At 33.4% G+C, this 22,702-nt stretch overlaps 1 long non-coding RNA gene across 1 annotated transcript; it reads left to right on the top strand.

The window, feature by feature from the left end:
* The first annotated feature begins 13,787 nt into the window (after nucleotides 1-13,787).
* On the top strand, nucleotides 13,788-22,641 carry LOC111507404 (uncharacterized). Its single transcript, XR_012464411.1, has 3 exons — nucleotides 13,788-14,403; nucleotides 14,532-21,996; nucleotides 22,125-22,641. It is a non-coding gene; the product is annotated as an uncharacterized lncRNA (long non-coding RNA).
* The last annotated feature ends 61 nt before the right edge of the window (nucleotides 22,642-22,702 follow it).

Raw genomic sequence — 22,702 nt, forward strand, 5'->3', positions numbered from 1 at the left:
TGATGAAAAGAGAAATAAAAATTTCTATGTTTTTTACCACTTTTATTTGTAACTAACGTTACTGCAGTTTCGTCCTATATGGACATTTTCAAACTTAAACAATAAACCCACTTGCTAATATATACCATTCAGGTACTTGATTAAATACCTGAATTTACAGTTCACAATGCGCATGTGCCAATTTAAAAACCGGAGAGTAAATTAAATCGAGGAATTTTCATTTCTCTTTTCATCACTACAAAATACTTACTAGTTATATACGTATCATAGATCACATTTTGAATGGCAGTTTGATCGAAATCATCAATATCTACCACTGGTTTCACCCGTTTTGGCTGTTTTCACCTCTATTGGATTTAGTCACAATACACTTTACAGTAGTAATACTCAACTTCAAGGCATCTGCAACCCTCCGAAATCGACAAATATTTAATCTAACCCAACATTTATAGGATTCACTGTATAATTTTTGTTTAGTTCTTAGGATAGGTAATTAATACAAATCATATAACTTACGTCTCTAACAGCAGTTAGTGGAAGTAAAGGTCCTTCATTCTCATGTTCTCTTTCAAAGTAGTCTTCAGTGAAGAATCCTGCACTGACACCTGTCGGATATAATCCAACGCCCTTCGTGGTATTAGCCAGGGGAGTAGTTGTTTTCTGATGGGTGTCAGTCCTTCAACCTACAGTGTAGGGAGTTGAGACTGACCTGAACAAATTGTTCCTTTAGATGATTTGATTTATAGCCAGTCTTCAAGTATGGCCTTTGACTATATGTGAATTTTGTTTCCTTATACGAGGAATTGGGCAGATTTCGGATATACGATTGGTTACCTCGTTCACAGACAGATGATGCTACGACAAATCTATTGTTTGTTGTCCGCTTCAGCCTAAGTCGAAGAATGATACTCAGAAGGAATTCGATTTTCAATTATCCGAAATCATCGACTTTATGTTGATGATAGACACTTCCTTGCACTGACGAGTAGCCAAACAGCCCGAAACCGGTCTGCAAGTGTGTTCCAATAATTGAAAATCTATTGCGGCAATTGTATCGCCAACAGCATATTCAGAAATAACTCCAGTGACGAATTCTGCACTGAAACCTGTCGGATATAATCCAACGCCCTTCGTGGTATTAGCCAGGGGAGTAGTTGTTTTCTGGTGGCAGTCTGTTAACCTACAGTGAAGGGAGTTGAGACTGACCTGAACAAATTGTTCCTTGAGATGATTTGATTTATAGCCAGTCAGTATGCCCACTGACTATATGCGAACTTTCTATTTCTGTTAGGAATGTTTTCAAATGTCTCTTAAATTTTTTGAGAGAGGGTTCAATTTTCAAAGTGTCCGGCAGGTCATTGAATAATTTCGGGGCTATGTAACTGAAACTTTTTTGTCCGACTGTTTTGTTAATTTTTGGAATAACATACCTTTTTTTCCGTTGCGTACTGTAGGAGTGTGTGATTTCTTTTGAATTATCTTTGTTCAAATATTGATTAACACATACTTGTACGGTATAGAGTTAGTTGTCTTACGTCAATTACTTGTGTTTCAGAGTAAAGAGAATTACTATAATATCTCAGATCTTTCTGTAGAATCATTTTGAGGAATCTTCTTTGAGAGACTTCTATCAAAATCAGAAATGTTTGTGATAACACCTCTCCACGCTATGATTTCATAATTCAGATGAGTTCCATCAAACTTTTGAGCACAATTTTGTCTTGTTTGAGGTCTAGATAATATAAGAATTGTTTGATCTGTATAATAGAAAACGTAGTTTTTTCACAAGATATGATATATGCTCATTCCATTTCAAGTATGGATATAGAAACATAATTAAATATTTTATTTTTTTCACAGGTTCAATTTTCTCTTGTTAAATAGTTAAGTTATAGTGGAGAAGAGAAGTTTCGAGACTGCTGAATGGTAAGTAAAGTGTTTTTCCAATGTTCAACGAGAGGAGTCTACTGTTGAACCACTTTTTTGAATTTTCAAGTCATCTTCTGGTTTGACATTAAGATCATACTAATTTTCAACCGTGTACACTATCACAGTAGCATCCGCAAAACTAAGTATTTGTTCATCTTTTTCCTGTGTAAAGAGGTTATCCATATATAATGTGAATAACACAGGCCCTAGTACCATCCCTTGAGGTACTCCGCAAGTTATTGTTTTTTCGGTGCTGGTCATATTTCCGATTTTACTTTTTGTTTTCTGTTACTCAAATCATATGTTTACCTTTTAAGGATAGCTCACCCACTTCAATATTTAGAATGATTGTCACTATTTAGTGAAAATCTCACAATAAAGTGTTTTTGAATACGTTAGTTATGGATTTTCATCAAGTATCGGCCGATTCCATCATATATCTAGAATGATTGTTACATATAATGTGATTAGAAAGTTATTCAGATGGATAAGATGTAATCCATCATCAAATGGGATACGTCAGGTACTTTGAGCATTTCATGCACATTATAATTGCCGTTAACCACACAACTCAAATCGATATCTTAAGAGTTATCGGAAAATTAAAATCATCGCCCGAGAAAATGAACTTAAAGGGCTCCACAAACCGATGTGACACGCAAGACGAAGAAAGGTTGCGATTACATTGGTTTATTATTTTGAAGGTTGATAATATAAGCTCAAAATTTCAATGCATATAAAATAAACACGAAAATGTATTTCCTTATGACCTTTCTTGAAGAAATTGTTGAATATTTTTAATTTTGTTAATGGGAATCTATTGTTCGAAGATGATTCTAGGATAGGAAGTCCTTAAGTTTAATGAAATGATATTTTTTGTTGTTTATGTCATTAGCGGATAACTCATTGTATTATTCTGTAGTATATTCTTCAACATTCAGTTCATTTCAAGTGTTCTAATCCATTATGAAAAAAATCAGGAATAATGTTTACTCATAATCTTATACGGGCTTCTCAGAGTGATAAAATACCATTTTTCCTTTTGATAGTCAGGACCACAAGTCTTTAGACTGAGCGGTTATTATTTTTCTTGAGTAACACTGACAATCGATCACAGTGGTAAATTCGAGAAGTTATAATCATTTGAACCCAATACTCTCTAGTGTTTCTCCAGACGCTATCTATTGACATTAATATCTCTCATCTTTGAGGTTCCTTTCGACCTTGATAATCCAGCAAAATTGCATGTAGTATATCATATGTTAAATTGTGTGTAACGGAAAAGACTACGCTTGATATGGTATGCATGCACTGTGTTGCCAAAGTTAGAAATTCGACACGGATCTCAAAAAATGCCCTTTCCGTATATATTATTACCAAGTTTGATATTGTTAACATTCAATCAGTTCCATGTGAGAATATCATGATTTTTTATAAACTACAGGTAGATGAAGTATTCAATAGAAATATCTTTCCACATATCTTTTAAAAAAATGAAGAAAACAATCACTTTCAAAAAATTGACTCAATATAAAGATGTGTAGATCATGCAAAGAACTAACTTCCAACTACATACTTAGAGACAGAGCCCTTTCGAAACAGCTACTTTCATATAAACATTGAAATAATTTGTTCAATTTACTAACTTCATTAATTTTTTTACGTACAACTGTTTATTATCAGAAGAATCATGGAATACAAATCAATTAACAGAATTTAACTCATTGAAACAGAGAAGGAAAAAAACACCTCAAAACTGATGCTTCGTTCCCTCCTGTTCATAAAAGAGAACATATGCCTCCCCTCTAACAAGCGATTTTGGTGAAATTGGGGACACGTGAGAATCGTTATATTAATTCCACGTGCCACTATAAAAGTGTCTGCAATATGCTGTGTAATTCCTGTTGTAAAAAGTCCCACTGTGATTCGAAAGTGCATATAGATTGTAACGACAAGGAGCCACATTGTCTGCTGCTTAATTGCTCATATCTTATCCTTCTAAAGACAACTCATTGGCAATATTCGATTTGCCTCTGAATCTTTCCGTTGGAGATAAACTTTTTGAATGAATTACTTAAATACGAGAAACTTTGTGCATTTTCTTCTTTCCTTGCACTTCGAACAGGTTGGTTTCTCATCTCCATTCAGGGTTTTCCCTTTTGTGACGAAATCCAAGCATTGTAACAAACTCAATTGGCCAGTTCTTTGTGGTGTAGGGAGAAACAAATCCCAGAAAGGATCGAAGGTTACTGATGAGAATCCACAGTGTTAATTCAATGTAATATTTGAAAGTACAGATTGCCCATCTTCCTTTAACTTCCTTTAAAAATGTTTGATGACAAAAAACTGGTATATATATGTTTACATTGTGAAGTAGTGAAGAACCCAACGTTTTGTTGACTTTTGATAATGAAAATTTAAAAAAAAATGGGCGTCATATATCTGAACTTTAAACAATTGACTGTAATGGAATTTGTCGTGGAACGATGTCTTAGCTATATTTTTCAACTATATTCATCTCAGTATGCCATAGTTTGCTAGCGACTGCCGAGTTCAGTACATTCATAAACACATTTAAATAAACTTGCAATTTCAAATGTATTTCAGTTAATATGTTTTCTTGATTATAACTTGAAAAATGTAAGGAGGAGGTGGCAACAGTGTTCATAAGTAAAATAAGGACCACACTGAGAGGATGCAATAAAATAATGTTCCACTCCAGCGACTAGCAGAAGACTTCGCTTGTTTTAATAAAGCTAATATGCTGTCTTGCTCGTCTGTTATTGCTTATATATTTTATATGTTGACGGCTAAAGGGAAACATTTCCATTGAATACTAGAAGACTATTTGATATTGACCAACAAAATGTAGATTTTCTATTCTGTCTTGAACCATTAGAATATTTTTCTCTTCTAAGTTATCATTCAGAATCTCTTCAAATGAATCCTGGTCCTTGATATATTTGATCTCTAGGACCTTTGGGAAATTAATGTTTAGTATCAATTTCTATTTCTAGGCCTTTGAAGAATTACCTTCATCTCATTATCGTCGACATACTACGACAATAAAATCTGACCCACATTGTCATAGCATAACTCAATATGGATCATTGTTATCACCTAATGTGAATTCAACAATTAAAAACCAGTGTTTACTACACATCGACTTTTATGAAATGTTTAATATTTGTGGAGTAACGATTACGTTTTCAGATAATAATAATAATAATAAACGACTTTATTGCTTCCATAAATAGAATTAAAAGAATACGTATATAATGTGAATCTGGCCCAAAGCAAAAGGCAAAGTTCAGTTTATAAGATAATATACAATAACAGATCATAAACTGTTCTTCCACTTAACCTTAATTATATCGCTAGGTGTGTTGAAGTCATCAATATAAAAGAATAAAAGAATGGAAGTTGAACAATTACAGCCATTTCCAGTATAATTTCCATCGTACGTATATCAGGATTGCTTTGTAAACAAGTGTTTCTTATAGGCTTTCTTGTATCTTTACAAACTGTACCATTTGAACATGGTAGGGACCTGATTGTATATTGAACAGATTTGATAAGTATAACTACGCCTGAATATTTCTAATCTGAAGATTGGCGGTGAAAGGGTTCCTTTATATCGGACATTTAGACTATGTATGTCGGATCGATAGGTGATTTTTCTGTGAAAATATGGGGTGTTTTATCGAAAATAAAACTTTTTAAAAAAGAACAGTAGCACGTAATCTCCTTCTATTGCTCATATTTAGTCAATAATTATCTTTTAATTTGTGTGAAATATGTTCTCTTCTGCGAATACTAAATATTATTCGTAAGCCTGAGTTTTGTACTTTTTGTATTTTTATTTAAAATTGGCTGCACAATAATGAAACATAGAGTACATCTGCATGATTGAATATTGATAGTATTGATGACTCATACAATTTTGACTTTATTTGAATAGATAGGAAATATCTATTGCCAAATATAGTTTTAAGAGTAAAGTATGCACCTTGAATAGGCTGATTATTAATGTATTTTTGAAATTTTAAATTGGGGTCCAATATTATACCTAAACTTTTGGCTTCACTTACGTTGTGAAGTACTTCATTGTTTATTACAATATTTACACTATCAGATATCTCATCTTGTTTATTTTTGTTACCAAAAAGAATACTATTAAGTTTATCATTTATAAGGTCACATAACTGCACCACCGTACTGGGGTGAAAACTATAATAAATTTGAGTATCATCCGCATACAAGTGTACATATCAAATCTGAAGAGTTTTCACTAGGCAGGAAGTATATATAGCAAAATGTTTGATCTCAAAATGGAACCCTGGAGTACTCCGCATTTCAAATCAATATAATTGGGGGATTGCTCATCAACTAAAACCATTTGTTTACGACCTCGAAAGTATAATGCCATGAGATTCCTAACATTATTCGACAGTCCTATGTAATGTAGTTGACCCGGCAAACGTTGTTCTGCCACTTGAATTATTTCTGTAGGGTATCAAATTTGATGCCGAGTTAAAGAAAATAAAAAAAAATCGTAAAAAAAATCTGGATAGGTAGTCTATGCATGGTGATCTCTTAAACTGTAAGAAGAAGTAGGTTAAATTATGGCAAAGTTGCCAATCTTCGGATACATATATAAAAAAATACCAAAAAATCAACAGTAGGTCATTTGGTTCAACAAATTCTCAATGCAAACCCTATATTCACAAGAAATATTTGATCTACAATGTATATAATTACCTGATGATATGAAATATACTTCACAACCAATACGCATACCTACTGAATAAACACAAAAAAATCGTTACACGTAATTTTTATAGATTAGAACTCATAATCGAATTAGTCGTTATTAAACTAAATAAGTAGTCATAACTTATTCGCCATAAACTTCGAATGTCGAATGCCGAAATGGATCTATCCTAGCAAAATATACCCAAACAAGGGGACCAACATGATAAAAACTAAGTTTTGAAAATTGTTATCCTCAGAAATTTTCTAGAATATTCAATTTTATGTGTAACGGGAAAATCGAATATGATTACCCACAATTGTACATGAGTACATGAAAGTGATTGACTGTCTTTGGAAGGTTTCAACAAAATATTTGGATTATTATAAACAGGATCGTATTCGTTCAATTTCGGTAATGTCGATAATAGGTGTATTTTGAAAATGTTTTTTGATTTGGCCCGCTTCATCTTGTAATGAAAGGTTACCATATGTTTTCAGTTTCAAAACTGTAATGCGTGATTATATTGTGATTTAGTTGAACCAGTTTCCGATAATGTATTGGTGACTCCAGACGTGCTTTCAGGTTCACGATTAACTTTTCTCTTCTGCAGATATTTTTGTTGTCCTGATGTACCCACATTCACAAGGTCAATGCTCCTTTTGAAAATCTGAAAGGTTCTATTGTTGAAGTTAGATCTATTTTTCCTGCCCTTCAACAAAAGAGGGAGCATTTGTGGTGATTTTACTTCTTTGTCCATTCTCTAAAGCAGTTTTTCTCAAAGTGGGCGATATCGCCCCCTTGTGGGCACTGGAGGCCTATACCCCTATAGGCCTCTTTACTGCTGGGGAGCACAGACAAGATTGGGGGGGCGTTGAAGCGGTTTAGGGGCGATGGCTAATTTAAAAATGTTTTTTTGCTTTCAACACAAACTATACAACTCCTTTACGCCTAACGCGCGTTTCCTCTTGTAACGCCATCTAGGGGACTAGACAGTAACTATTTCCTGTCCGATATTTGTCAAACTGTACAATAGATGGCGGTAAGCTTCAATGCGAAGCGAGAAGTTTCTAGTCTCCATTCTCGAAAGTACTAGGCCCGCCTGCTGCCTCATATAAAAGCTCGCACGCCATCCAGCCAGTAATGTCACTCGACGATATTACGAAAACAAGTGAATTCAATTAGCGACTAGCGAGGTGAAGTGCTGTATGTGCGATGGTGAATACTGTGAGTGGTGTCATTAGCAAGTTTTCAATACTCGATTCTTTACTTCGGCATTTTTGAAGACAAAATTATGTCGGAAGCAAAAAAGAAAAAACGGTGCAAATATACAAAATATGGATTTATCGAAAATCCCACAAATCCATCTTCGCCTATGTGCTTTGTTTGTTAAAAAACATTTTCAAATGGAGCGATGAAACCCTCAAGGCTACAAAATCATTTGAATAAAATGCATTCAGATAAAAAAACCAAAGTGTGACTTATTTTCAAGAACTGGAAAAGAATCACTCAGCTCAGCCAACTGTGTCAAAACTTTTTTCAGCGGCTTTTAAGCAAGACGAGGCGACGATCGACTCCGAGCTTCCTACAATATCTCCTTGCTAATTTCTCAAACAGGTAAACCTCACACTATTGGAGAGGATTTAATTTTACCGGCGATAAGAGAAGTAATAACTACTGTGCTCCATAAACCAGCGGCAGATATTATCCGAAATATTCCTTTGAGCAATAGTTCCGTGCAAAGACAAATTGATGAGATGGCTGAAAACATTGAAGAATCATTGTGCAATCATCTGAAGACTTCTAAAGTCTCAATTCAGTTAGATGTGTCCACTTTAGCAACCAATGAAGCATTGTTGTTGTCATACGTGAGGTTTATTAAAAATGAGAAAATATATCAAGAACTACTATTTGCTAGAAAGAGACAGATAGAAAGCGAGAAACTTTATATAAATCACTGGACAAATTTTGAGATGACAAAGAAATTCCACTGAAGAATATTATATCAGCTGCTACGGATGGCGCTTCGGCTATGACAGGACGTCACAAAGCCTTCATAGCGTACTTGAAAAATAAAATTCCACATTCGAACTTCTCGTGATTGACATTACCAGTTCTTTCAAGTCTTGTTTTTAGAGCCTGAAATGCCCTTCTATCTAGTAGTCTTCTTTCGGAGAACTTCTCTTTGTAAATCCTAGATGCAAGGAGACAGTTTCCGTCACTTTTCCCCAAAGCATATCTTCCAATACATAATTCATATTGAAAATGATTCAATTTACACGCGAAAGAAACTTCAACATATGGCATTATTGACAAATTCCGATATTCCTTTTTTGATATCAGTCATGGATTAACTGGGTTTTTAAAGAAAAAAGCAGTATAAATATTGTTTAGGTTTTTTCTCATTTCTTACCGTTGAAACGGCTGATAATTATCACTAGATGGTATGAAATATTCGAAAAACAAATTTGAATAAGTGAACGTAACGGCTTAGCCACGGGGATCGACGGTGCGAACGACGAAGCGGAGAGCGAGGCGAACATTCGCGCGACACCATTTGCAGGCCACGGGCAGTCACGTTCGCCGTCGCGACCAATAGTCCGACAGCGATAGTTTTTTGGTTCCAGACCTAATATTTGGAAGAGATTGTGGAGTACATGATTTGAATAAGAGTCGGGGATAGATGGAGAATTCCACAAGAAGTACGAGAAATACAGATTATATCCAGAAAAATGTTTTGAGTACACCAAAATTCGTATTGAAACTTTCGATTATATTCTTATGAATATTCAACCAGAATTGGAGAAAAAGTTAATGCAAATAAAATTTTGAGTACCGCTGAAAAATTGTTTTTGACATTAAGGTATGTACTTACCTATCTATACATATCCATCTATATTAATCTACATTATGTATTTATCTACATACCTATGTATACAGGTAATATTCAATTAGCTGATCATATTTTGGAGAATTACCTATAGTATCCATCAGTATGAACAACTTTTTCCAAGAAAGTAATGGTCGCAAACGGATTTTCTTATAACTAAATTTATTTGGAACTAACTTTGCTCAAAATATTATCAGCTAATTAAATGTTACACTGTTCATGAAATTAAGACAATTTCAGATAATTATGTTATTTATTGCAAAAATCTAAATTATATTACAGTAATTTTTGGTACAATTAAAACAAAAAACAACTTCTAACTTGTAATTGACGGTAGAATGAATAATGAATTTCTAACTTTTTAATCAGTCTTTTATTCAGCAATAAAAGTCTCGGTGTTCATTTTTCGCGGCGAAAACAACTAAACTCGTTTGATCACTGCACTATTCGCCGCGACTATCGTTCAACTCCGTGGCTCGCGCCGTACAGACTCATGCATTTGTTTTGCTCGCCGGCCGCGCCGCAAGTCACCCACGCGATTCGCTCGATACATTTCGCCGGTCGCTTCGCCGGTCGCCGTTGCGCGTGGCTTCATAAGTACATTACTATGCGTTTGTTTCAGTCGCTAGACGCTTCGACGTTCGCACCGCGCGAATGTTCGCATCGGCGAGTGTCCCGTGGCCAGGCTGTAAGAAAATACATTTTTTTGTGGTTACAACAATTATTTAAACTTAGTATGATTTGTAAAATATCAGTTTTTCGTATAGTATATCTCTGATAAAAAATGTAGTGAAATGTTTAAACATTTCATACAGATGAAAAAATACAGGGTGTTAATTTGGAAAAAATTAATTATGTCTGTTTGAAAATGAATAAAACTTGACTGGTTTTACTATATATTGTTTCCGAAAGTGGAGATTCCCGAAATTATTATAGTGATGTTGACTAATTATTCCTAAAAAAATTCACTTAATTGCTGTAGACATGGTTTTTCTGCGGCAATGCCGCAATAGAAATTTAAAAACAAAAATTCCTTAGAGAAATAAGAAAATATGGAATCGAATGATGTATTCATATACTAGGTATTCTATTCAAATACATATAACTTTGGTTGGCAACGCTCGGCTAAATCACCCAGTATGCAAGAAAATAATTTTGAAAGATAGTAAATGTCGATATGTCTGCAAAAAAAAATTGAGCAATTCCTCTGTTTCCTCTGATAGCAATAGACCAAGGAAATCTTGTTGACTCACCCTGTATATAAGAATAATTGTCTTCTTCTGAATCGTTATATTAAGATCAAGTTCGTATAAATTTTATGATGTTCATTTTCTAGATATTTTGGTGAATTCAGTAATTTGAATAAAACTTCATATTATTTTTTGATAACACTTCCTGGTACCTGATTTCAAAGATCCTAATGTTCTGTTTTCTATTCTAATCATCAAAACAAATCGTCCAAACCGTGAAGTTATTGATAATACAAAATCAGTTAACTCCAAACCATGCTCTACATTGATTTTGTAGATTTATCACAAAATCTACAATCCCAAAGAAAAGACAGGTTGACCGCTAACCAGGTAATTTTCAGCATCCCGACAGTGTCCGTTTCAATTTCTACTAGATCTAGTTAGCGATAGCGGTAAGATTGATGGCGAAAAACAAGTGCATAGCGCACCGGTGACAACCGAAGAATTGGCTCCTGCTGTCATCTTCGAGGGGTGCTTTGAAGGTGCTCTTTCCCAGAATCAGCCCATGAAGAGCACACTGTACCATCGCAAAAACGTTCTTAACATCATTATGATTATGAACCAAATCTGAATGATGCGCAATCAGTGATATGTTATTTTCTTGCCATCAACGTGTTTACAACTGAGGATTATGTTTTTTGAAAAATGAAAAGACCGAAAATTATTAGTGAAACGGGATTGCGGGTCAGAAGGGGCGTTAGACTTATTAATGTCTAGACGTAAATTTTAGCGTTTGTCTTTCAAATTCCCTATTGTTTTAATGTTTTTGGAACGACTTGTGTCAGTTTGGTTTACGGCTGGCTTTATTCGCTCTCTAGATTTAGGAACAGGTAAGCAGTAAATAATTTTGAAGAGCCATTAAAATAAAATATGGAGAATAACAATCGTTTATGACAAAATTTTACTATGGTCATGGGAGGCGGCCGAGTAGAAGGAAAATTACTCTGACTTGGAAATCAAAGAGGGTTGAATTTTTTTATGAGTTCTCCAAAAAAATCAACCAATTTTTATCATCCAAACCTTCAGTCTTCGTTTCTTCTTTCATAATGGTTTTTTTTTAAAATTGTAAGTTTCAAAGTTATAAAAATATTTTGTCGATGTTGTTGTTTTCTATGAGTTTTCATTTCACTATGGGAATTTGATATGGCTATAATATTTGTTTAGCAATTTTGATGTATTCAAAAATGGAAACATCAAAACGGCTAAAAATAATATCATAACCATATCAAAATACATAGTAAAATGAAAACTCATCTAGAAGACAAATATGAATCGAATATAAAAAATTCCTTCTCAAAATTGGGAAAAATCCGACATCTAGAACATTAAATAGTCGTATTAACTCTCATAAGAGTGATTGTAGGAGAAATATTAAATCACTAGTTGTTGCCCGCGGCTTCGCCCGCGTACAATTTGGTTTGTCACATTAAGTTTCGTGATAGACCGTTTCAAACAAATAGTTATAATATTATTTTATCAACCCAAGAATTCAGGTTTCCAAGTTCAAAACTGACGAACTTCAATACAATCTTTAAACCTTTATATTTCCCCTTGAGGGTGGAAATTTCTGATTCCCTGTGATTTCTTATTACGCAATACAAAGAACCTACCTGCATATTTCAAGATTCTACGTTCAGTAGCTTCGACTGCACGTCAGTCAATCAGTAGGTACCCACTTATACAATATTGAACAGCATCAGCAAAAAAACCGAAAGGGTTAGAATGAAATACATGGGTAATCCTACTAATCCTGCTCCTACTAATATTATAAATGCGTAAAGTTTGTGAGGATGGATTGATGTAATGTATGTATTCACGTTTTTACTTTTTCACACCTAAACAGCTCAACTGATTCAAATGACCTGTGTAGGGTAGATTCCCACGGTAACGCGGATAAAACAGCGGGGAACAGCTAGTATTGTATTAGTGGGTACCTATTGATTGACTGACACACTTATATTAAAGTACAGCCGAAGCTACATAACCTAGAATCTTGAAATATTCAGGTAGGTTTTTTGTATAGCGTAAAAAAGCATTAAGAAGGGAATCAGGAATTTCCACCCCTAAGGGGGGAAATAAGGGTAATGAATTTCGTCAGTTTTGAGGTTGGAAACCTGAAGTATGTTTTTACTTTAAGAAAACAGTGACTTAAAAATTATGTCAAGTGCACTAAGTAATGAATAGCTATAAATGAATTTACAAAACTAATACAACCGTCAACGACGTCTGCCTTCACGCATCTGCCCGCTTTCATGTTGCCTTCTCGGCGATAGCGCTTCATTACTTAGACTGCCCCTCTACTCCCGCACATCGTCTCCCGACGTCTTACAGTAGACGCGATGCATAATAGCTTACTGCGGTGCTTCATGTTAATCTTATCGTGATAGCTCTCGAACGATTCATCCAAATTACTTATTGTAAAAGACAAAATTTTTCTATATCTTGAAACGACAGTTGTATCAATTTCTAAAAGAATTTGACAGATATTCTAGAATGTGCATTGTAAAAAAGTATCCAATTTAATTGTATTTATGGTTCAGTATTTTGCTTATAGTGACTACCACATAAGAGGTAGATAGATATATACTATCGCGGAATTTTATTTAGAACTATTTAAGATAAACAATCTTACGGTAAATTATCTGCTTGAAACTCCATCGGTATAAGCAACGCCCACTAAGATAGCTCTCAGGGAGCAAGAATTTTTCCAACTTATCTAAACTTGTCGTTATATTATGACCAAAATTATACAAAACCTTTGTAAATTGTAGCGTAGACGTTATTCTGATGTATAAGCTGTATTTATGTAAAGTTCAGTAAATCCGTTCAGTTGTTTAGCCACAAACATACATACATTTATTCATCCTCATAAACTTTCACATTTATAATATTGGTATAGACTATAGAGTAAAGAAGATGTGTCTTGGCAGATCATGTTATTCAGTACTATATACTATACTATTGTAACGTTTACAATTGTGTAATCGTTACTTTCTTCATCAAAGAAGAATAAAGTGTACCTTTTTTCCATTCAATTATTACTTGTAAACCATATAAATTTGTGTTATTGAAGACATACATAAATTGTGATTTCTCGATGTATAATACTTTTATTTTCACAGCTCACCGAGATCTTTGATGCGGCGTTCAACCGAAAAGTATCTTTTATTATTGATTTAATTTGTAAATAAATCCAGTCCTGTTTTGGTTATGTGAAAAGAACGATAACAGTGACACTGCTTTGTTCTCTTCTTCTTCATTTTTAGTAAATCAGGCGGTAGAATTGAGAGACACTTGTCTAGTTTGTGTTTTATTAACATGGATTCTCAGATGATCATTTAGTGGAAAATATGGGTCATAGCGCAAGCGCGAATTTTCGTTTGGGATTTATGTTCCAAATTGTTGGTAACCTTTAGAAAATAGGAAATGTTTTTTATTGAAATTAGAATTTTGGAATTGGAGAGGACGGAAGTGCTTGGCCATTTTCTGTCCTGGCGCCGCTGAGAACTCATGTGAGGTTAACAATTAAAAGATTCTGAAAACCTTATAAGATAGTGAATTCCATATTAATAAGTCAAGAGGTAAATATCTAATATCATTATTTTCATTTAAGTAATAATCTCAACTAGCTTCACGAGAAATATAAAAATATATATTTTTTTTAGACACATTTAAGAGGTAATTTCATTTCTCTTTCTGTCTCTTTTAGTTCTGCCAGAAAAAATAGTATAATTAGAAAAATTAGTATAATTAGAAAAATTAGTATACTTGGAAAAAATTAGTATACATAGAAAAATTGGTATACAGGTTTGGTATACAGGAAGATTAGTATGCATAAAAAAAGTGGAAGACAAAGCAAGAAAGTTTTTTTTGAGGAGTTTTGTGTTTTTTTTTTTTTAATCATATGACAATGGAAGGAAACCTATAAGTTTCATCGGACCTGAATTCCACGTTAGAGATCTCTGGGAGCTACCACCACATTCTTATCACTGGGCAGATAAAAGGAGTTAAACTAGTCTTTATGGAAATTATTCTTAATACAAAAAAGGTTTGAATGCATTCATCCTTAGGTAAGAAACTATACGGTAATTTTTATTCAAGTATTGAAATGTAAAAAGGGACAGTGTTCCCATCTGTGTTCAATTTTGGTATTTCATAATAAATTGTAGCAAACTTTATTTCATATGAAGTGATCCCAACAAACAAATTAAATTAATAAAACAAATTGATTTGTATCATTTGCATTTTGGGGATTTCAGACACCCAAGAAAGTCTTTCTACAGAGACGGGTCTGAGAATGAGTTTGAAACCACTTTAAAAACTGTAGATGGCGTCCAAAGTAACATCAAGGTAAATCAAGCTTATTCTCAGTCAAAAATTGGATTTCTGAGAACCTTCACCTTGTAACGACCTACGCCCTTGCCGCCCTGAAAAAGCTAGCCGAAAGTAATTATCGCCTTATTTCTATATCTTGATAGAAAGAAGGTGACATTAAAATGGCGCCCAACGTGGGGCCTAGATTACTTTTGGTTTGAAGGTTCACAGAAATTTGATTAGGGTGTGAGATTGTCAATTGCAAATAAAATATATTATATTGGTGGTACGTCTTCACGAACCTTTTAGAGTTAATTTCATATTAGTTCATATCCTTGAAAAAATTCTTTTTATTATTTTTGTAGTTGTGAAATTTTTGTGGTTAAAATGGATGGAAAAATGGAACCTTTATATCTCAGTGAGGAAGAAATAGATTACGAACTACGTATTCGTAACGTAGTAGCTAGTAGAAAAACTTTAACATCTAAAAGAATAATTTTGGGGAGATTGTTGTCAACAGAAACGGTGTCAACAATACTGCAGGATAATAATTTTGTAGCAGAAGATGAAAAAATTTTCATTGATAAAACTCTGTCCGATTTGGAATCTTTAATACTTAATTTCAAAGCTTCAAAAAATGATCCCATGTATAAAATAATAGAATCAAGATTAACTTCTTTAACCGGTAGAGTAAATCGCTTTAAAATTCCAGAGCGTCCTGAAGAAAGCAGAATTCTTTATTCAGATTATAAAAATCATGCAAATGCTAGTTGCATTGAGTTAGATGCAAAGCTTGCAATGAATGTTGTTTCAGACCCTGCACAATTGTTTTCCGCAATTTCTCCTGGTTTAGGAAAACAAGTTCCTGTTTACAAATGGGGAATTCAATTCGACGGTTCAACTAGTTTAAAGTCTTTTCTTGAAAGAGTGAATGAACTTTCGCAATCTCGTAATGTTTCGGAACTAGAACTTTTCAATTCCTGTATAGATTTATTCACAGGAAGAGCTTTAATATGGTATAGGTCAATTAAACATGAAGTGTTTAACTGGCAACAATTAGTAACTCGTATGGAAAGTGCCTTTTTGCCTACATGTTATGATGAGAAACTTCTAGAAGAAATTAAAAATCGTACTCAAGGTCGAGATGAGCCTATTGATATTTATGTTGCAACAATGCAAGGTCTTTTTAGTAGATTGAATCAACCGGTAAATCACCTAGAATGTTTAAAAATAATAAGAAGGAATATTTTACCAAAATATATAGATCATTTAGTCTTACAAGACATCAATAGCCCTTCAGAACTGATAGGTTTTTGTAAAAGAATTGATGAAGCTTCTAGAATTAAACAAAAATACACTCATCCAAAATCTTTGAGTTGCTTGGAAACAGATCTTGCTTATGTAGAATCATTTCCTGAAAATAAAAGAGATAGTTTTGGATCAAGAGGTTGGAGAAATGAGAAGAAATCATTCAGTTCATCAAATGCTCATGCAAGTGTAGTGAATAATAAGTCAAATAATCCTTCTTCTTCTCAAAAGTATACAAACATTAAACCTTCTTCTAGTAAGTGTTTTGGTTGTGGAAAAATTGGTCATATTAAAAGAGATTGTAGAGAGCCACCTAAAAAGTATTGTTATAATTGTGGTAAACCAGACTTTACCAAATTGAATTGCCCTTCTTGTAATCCAAAAAACGTATGAGGATGACGACTTTGTCAAGTCGTCAAAGTTTAGTGAGAAGTGATGGTTATGAATGTGGAAGTTCTAAAAAATATAGATTTAGAAAAAGGACCCCTTTCTCTCATTTTCAAAATTCTCACAGAATATCGGTACCAAGTTTAATTAAACCTAATGTTTTGAATAATGAGAATAAAGAAATTTTGTCACCTCTTTGCATTTCCAAACCTTTTGACAATAGACCATACATATCGGTTGATATTTACAATGATCAAATTATATCTTTGCTTGACAGTGGAGCCAATATAAGTTGCTTAGGTAAACATTCCTTAGATTTGTTGAAAAAGCATAAAATTAAATTAGATAAAACTAAACATGGAATTGTTACTACTGCTGATGGTAAACAACAAAATGTAATAGGTATTTGTGAGCTACCCCTATGTCTAAAAGATGTTTGTAAAATAGTTAAAGTGTCTGTAATACCGTCTCTTCAATGTGGACTTATATTAGGGAGTGATTTTTTAAAACAATTTGAGTTAACAATTGATTTTAAAAATAGTACATGGAATATTCATAGCAATCTAGGAATGGAAATTAGTATTTTGTCAGAAGTTCCTGAAGAAAATAATTTGAATGTAGGAATTTGTAAAAATCTTAGTAAAGAACAGGTGTTGGAAATGAAAAAGGTTATTAATTTATTCAAATCTATTTCTTATGAAGATCGTTTAGGTTTTACGGATAAAATAACAGCTCATATTGAAACAGGAGATCATCCTCCGTTTAAAAAGAGACAATACCGTATGTCTCCATATATGTTAGAAAATCTTAACAAGGAGTTGGATAGAATGCTTGCTTTGGATATAGTAGAACCTTCATTTAGCCCCTGGAGTTCTCCAGTATTATTAGTAAAGAAAGCTAATGGTGATTTTAGATTTTGTTTTGACGGAAGGGCTCTAAATGAAATAACAAAAAAAGATTCATATCCACTTCCTTTAGTTGATGATATTCTAAATATGCTAAATAATGCAAAATTTATCTCTACGATAGATCTTCGGGCTGGTTTTTGGCAAATTCCATTGGATAATGAGAGTAAAGAAAAAACAGCTTTCTCTATACCAGGGCGAGGATTGTTTCACCACAAACGCCTCCCATTCGGTCTATCTAATTCAGCTGCTATTATGCAGAGATTAATGGATAGGATACTAGGTCCAGAACTACAACCAAAAGTTTTTGTTTACTTAGATGACATTGTGATGTGTACTTCAACTTTTTCTGAACACATAGCTCTATTGAAAGAAGTCCATAGACGCTTATTAGATGCAAATTTAACGGTTAATCTTACGAAGTGCAAATTTTTTAGAGAATCTTTGCAATATTTAGGTTTTGTGGTAGATCACAGAGGATTAAGAACGTCCCCTGAGAAAATTAAAGCAATGGTTGAATATCCTAGACCTCAAACTACAACTGAGATTAAACGTTTTGTAGGAATGTGTTCCTGGTACAGGCGTTTTATTCCCCACTTTAGTACTTTGATAAGTCCACTGAATGAATTATTGAAAGGCAGACATAAAAAACAGGCAATTACTTGGAATGAATCATCAGAAAAAGCTTTTATCGAAATTAAACAGAAATTAGTTTCATCACCAATTCTAACAGCTCCTAACTTTTCTTTAGAGTTTACTGTTCAAGCAGATGCTAGTGATACAGGATTAGGTGGAGTACTCACCCAAATTCAAAATGGTGAGGAAAAGGTAATTGCATACGCAAGCCGGAGTTTGAATCGGGCAGAGCGAAACTACTCAACCACAGAGCGTGAGTGTTTAGCTCTAATATTTTCGTTGGAGAAATTCCGACCCTATATTGAAGGGGTTCATTTCAAGGTTATAACAGACCATGCCAGTTTAAAATATCTTTCAAAAATGTCTAGTAGTTCAGGTAGACTCAGTCGATGGGCAATGAGACTATCTGTATTTGATTTTGAAGTAATCCATAGAAAGGGTAAACTCCATGTCACTCCAGACGCTCTATCTCGAGCTCCTCTTCCTATAGAAATAAATATTTTGGGGGTTTCATTAGATAAACTTGAACCGTGGTACCTAAAACTAAAAGATAGTATAAATAAATATCCTGAAAAGTACAGTAATTGGATGATAAAAGATGGATATGTTTTCAAGCATACAGCCAGAAAAATAGCGTTAAAATCTAATATTTCAGAATGGAAATTATTAGTCCCATTTTCTGAAAGGCAGAAAATTATTTCTGATTGCCATGATTTGCCAACTGCAAGTCATCTAGGATTTTTTAAAACTTTAAAGAGAATTACTGAAAATTTTTATTGGCCACAAATGAGAAAAGATGTTCTCAAATATGTCCGTCAATGTCAAGTATGTAGTAGTCAAAAGACTTTAAATTCAAGTCGTTTTGGTTTAATGGGAGCAGAAAAGAGAGTAAGCTTTCCATTTCAATTAGTTAGTACCGATGTAATGGGTCCATTCCCTAGGAGTAATAAAGGAAATAAATTTCTAATCGTGGCTTCAGACTATTTTTCAAAATATGTAGTAATGAAACCTGTCAGAAATGCAACTGCGCAGGCGATTACGAATTTCTTAGAAGAAGTGTTCTTAACTTTTGGCTTTCCTCAAATATTATTATTAGATAATGCTTCAACCCATAAAGGCAAAGTGTTCAAGGATTTTATTGAAAAACATAAAATCTCGAAAGTTTGGTACAATTGTAGGTATTTTCCACAAAACAATCCAACAGAAAGAAACAATCGTACCATTGGAACTGCAATACGATGTTTCATAAAAGAATATCATAAAGACTGGGATAAAGAGACATTAAGAATTCAGCATGCTATGAATTCTGCCGTTCATGAAGTGACTGGTTTTAGTCCGAATTTCTTAAATTTTGGAAGAATAACCCCTGTCTCAGGAGACTATTATGGAGATGACTTGGATTTTGAATTAAATAATAATGAAGAAGCCAGAAAAGTTTATTCTGAGGAACTGGAAAAACTCCCTCCAATTTATAAGAAAGTTCAGGAGAAGCTTTCTGAATCTTATAAGAAAAATGCAAAATACTACAATCTAAGAAAGCGTGAACATATTTTTAGTGTTGGTGAAAAGGTCTGGAAGCAAAATTTCACTTTATCAGATGCTGCTAATCAATTTTCTAGTAAACTAGCTCCTAAGTTTGTATTGTGCAAAATCAAAAGGGTTTTATCGAAAGTGGCTTACGAGTTGAGTAATCTTGATAATACACCGGCTGGGACGTGGCATGTTTCTAATCTCAAGCCATATTTTGGGTCAGATTGTGATTTGGCCAATTGAGGTGTAATAATGCTGACTTCAATTCTTTCTTGATTGAAAATTTAATTTTCATTTTCCTTGTTCAAAAATAAATTGGTTTTTATTTTTTGAAACTAGTTGCCCACTCAATGACTTTGTACAACCTTGATTTGTAAATTATTTTTGTCTGAATCATTTCTGGAGAAATATTATAATTTATGAATTCATTTAAGTAATGAAAATATTCCTAGATTATTTCGGACAGAATAACTTAATTTTATGAGATTTAAAATAAATTATAGTAGGTTTGATTAAAAAGTCTATGCGAGTATCCCCGGAAGAAAGATTGATAGTTATTGATGAATAAAAATGGTAATATTCATGTTAATTGGTAAGGTCACTTAGCCTAACCTTGGGTAGGTAACCTTGAGTAGGTAACCTTAGGTAAGTGTAAATAATATTTGGAAAATCTTGTACAAGTATGCAATGAAATAGTAACTACACGTAGATGTGTAGGACTTGTCGTAATCTACACGACATATTTGCTTTGAAGTCTGATCAACTTCACTGATTAAATGCAAGTATACCTATACTTAACTGTAAATAATTGTATATAATTTTAGATTAGGAATGTGAATAAAATTGCTTGCTGGATATGCAGATTTTTTTTGCATCATAAGTTACATGGTGGTGAATAATTTCAGGGAGATTTGGCCAATCTTTTTCTGAAATGACATTATGCATGTTTATGTCTGGAACATACTCCAGTGAAAACATTTGTGAGGTAGAGGCTAGCTATCTCTGACATTGGGTCTAAAGCAACTTGGACTTGGCATGTCCCTAGCTAGTGGAGGATTTCGTAACCTACGTTTGGTTAGTTATATGGAAGAATCCATGACAGTAAGACCACTGTTTCTGCTAGTAGAGATAAAGTTATACTTACTTTAATGACTAGCGCCACCATTCATTCATGTTGGGATTATTTGATATGGAACTTTCAGTACTGGTTTCTCAACATATGGATGACCTGTCACCATGTTGGGAAGATCATCATATTGGTTTGCTTCAAAATGGAATTTTCTTAGCTAATTTTATTTGACGACTGCCTTCTGAAGCTGTTATAAGTGTTGATGTTATTTATTTTTAACTTTGTGATATGGAGCTTTCTATCTTGAGTTATAAGTATGCGTCTGGCCTATCGATTGGCGAAGTATTAGTGTGATTTATAGAAAAATTTGTGTTACACAAATTTTTCTTTCCAAGAAAGGGGGTAATGTAACGTTTACAATTGTGTAATCGTTACTTTCTTCATCAAAGAAGAATAAAGTGTACCTTTTTTCCATTCAATTATTACTTGTAAACCATATAAATTTGTGTTATTGAAGACATACATAAATTGTGATTTCTCGATGTATAATACTTTTATTTTCACAGCTCACCGAGATCTTTGATGCGGCGTTCAACCGAAAAGTATCTTTTATTATTGATTTAATTTGTAAATAAATCCAGTCCTGTTTTGGTTATGTGAAAAGAACGATAACAGTGACACTGCTTTGTTCTCTTCTTCTTCATTTTTAGTAAATCAGGCGGTAGAATTGAGAGACACTTGTCTAGTTTGTGTTTTATTAACATGGATTCTCAGATGATCATTTAGTGGAAAATATGGGTCATAGCGCAAGCGCGAATTTTCGTTTGGGATTTATGTTCCAAATTGTTGGTAACCTTTAGAAAATAGGAAATGTTTTTTATTGAAATTAGAATTTTGGAATTGGAGAGGACGGAAGTGCTTGGCCATTTTCTGTCCTGGCGCCGCTGAGAACTCATGTGAGGTTAACAATTAAAAGATTCTGAAAACCTTATAAGATAGTGAATTCCATATTAATAAGTCAAGAGGTAAATATCTAATATCATTATTTTCATTTAAGTAATAATCTCAACTAGCTTCACGAGAAATATAAAAATATATATTTTTTTTAGACACATTTAAGAGGTAATTTCATTTCTCTTTCTGTCTCTTTTAGTTCTGCCAGAAAAAATAGTATAATTAGAAAAATTAGTATAATTAGAAAAATTAGTATACTTGGAAAAAAATTAGTATACATAGAAAAATTGGTATACAGGTTTGGTATACAGGAAGATTAGTATGCATAAAAAAAGTGGAAGACAAAGCAAGAAAGTTTTTTTTGAGGAGTTTTGTGTTTTTTTTTTTTTAATCATATGACAATGGAAGGAAACCTATAAGTTTCATCGGACCTGAATTCCACGTTAGAGATCTCTGGGAGCTACCACCACATTCTTATCACTGGGCAGATAAAAGGAGTTAAACTAGTCTTTATGGAAATTATTCTTAATACAAAAAAGGTTTGAATGCATTCATCCTTAGGTAAGAAACTATACGGTAATTTTTATTCAAGTATTGAAATGTAAAAAGGGACAGTGTTCCCATCTGTGTTCAATTTTGGTATTTCATAATAAATTGTAGCAAACTTTATTTCATATGAAGTGATCCCAACAAACAAATTAAATTAATAAAACAAATTGATTTGTATCATTTGCATTTTGGGGATTTCAGACACCCAAGAAAGTCTTTCTACAGAGA

The sequence above is a fragment of the Leptinotarsa decemlineata genome, unplaced genomic scaffold (assembly GCF_025532065.1).
Source record: "Leptinotarsa decemlineata unplaced genomic scaffold, Ldec_3_MD MMD2_P_RNA_scaffold_9, whole genome shotgun sequence".
NCBI classification, from domain to species: domain Eukaryota; kingdom Metazoa; phylum Arthropoda; class Insecta; order Coleoptera; family Chrysomelidae; genus Leptinotarsa; species Leptinotarsa decemlineata.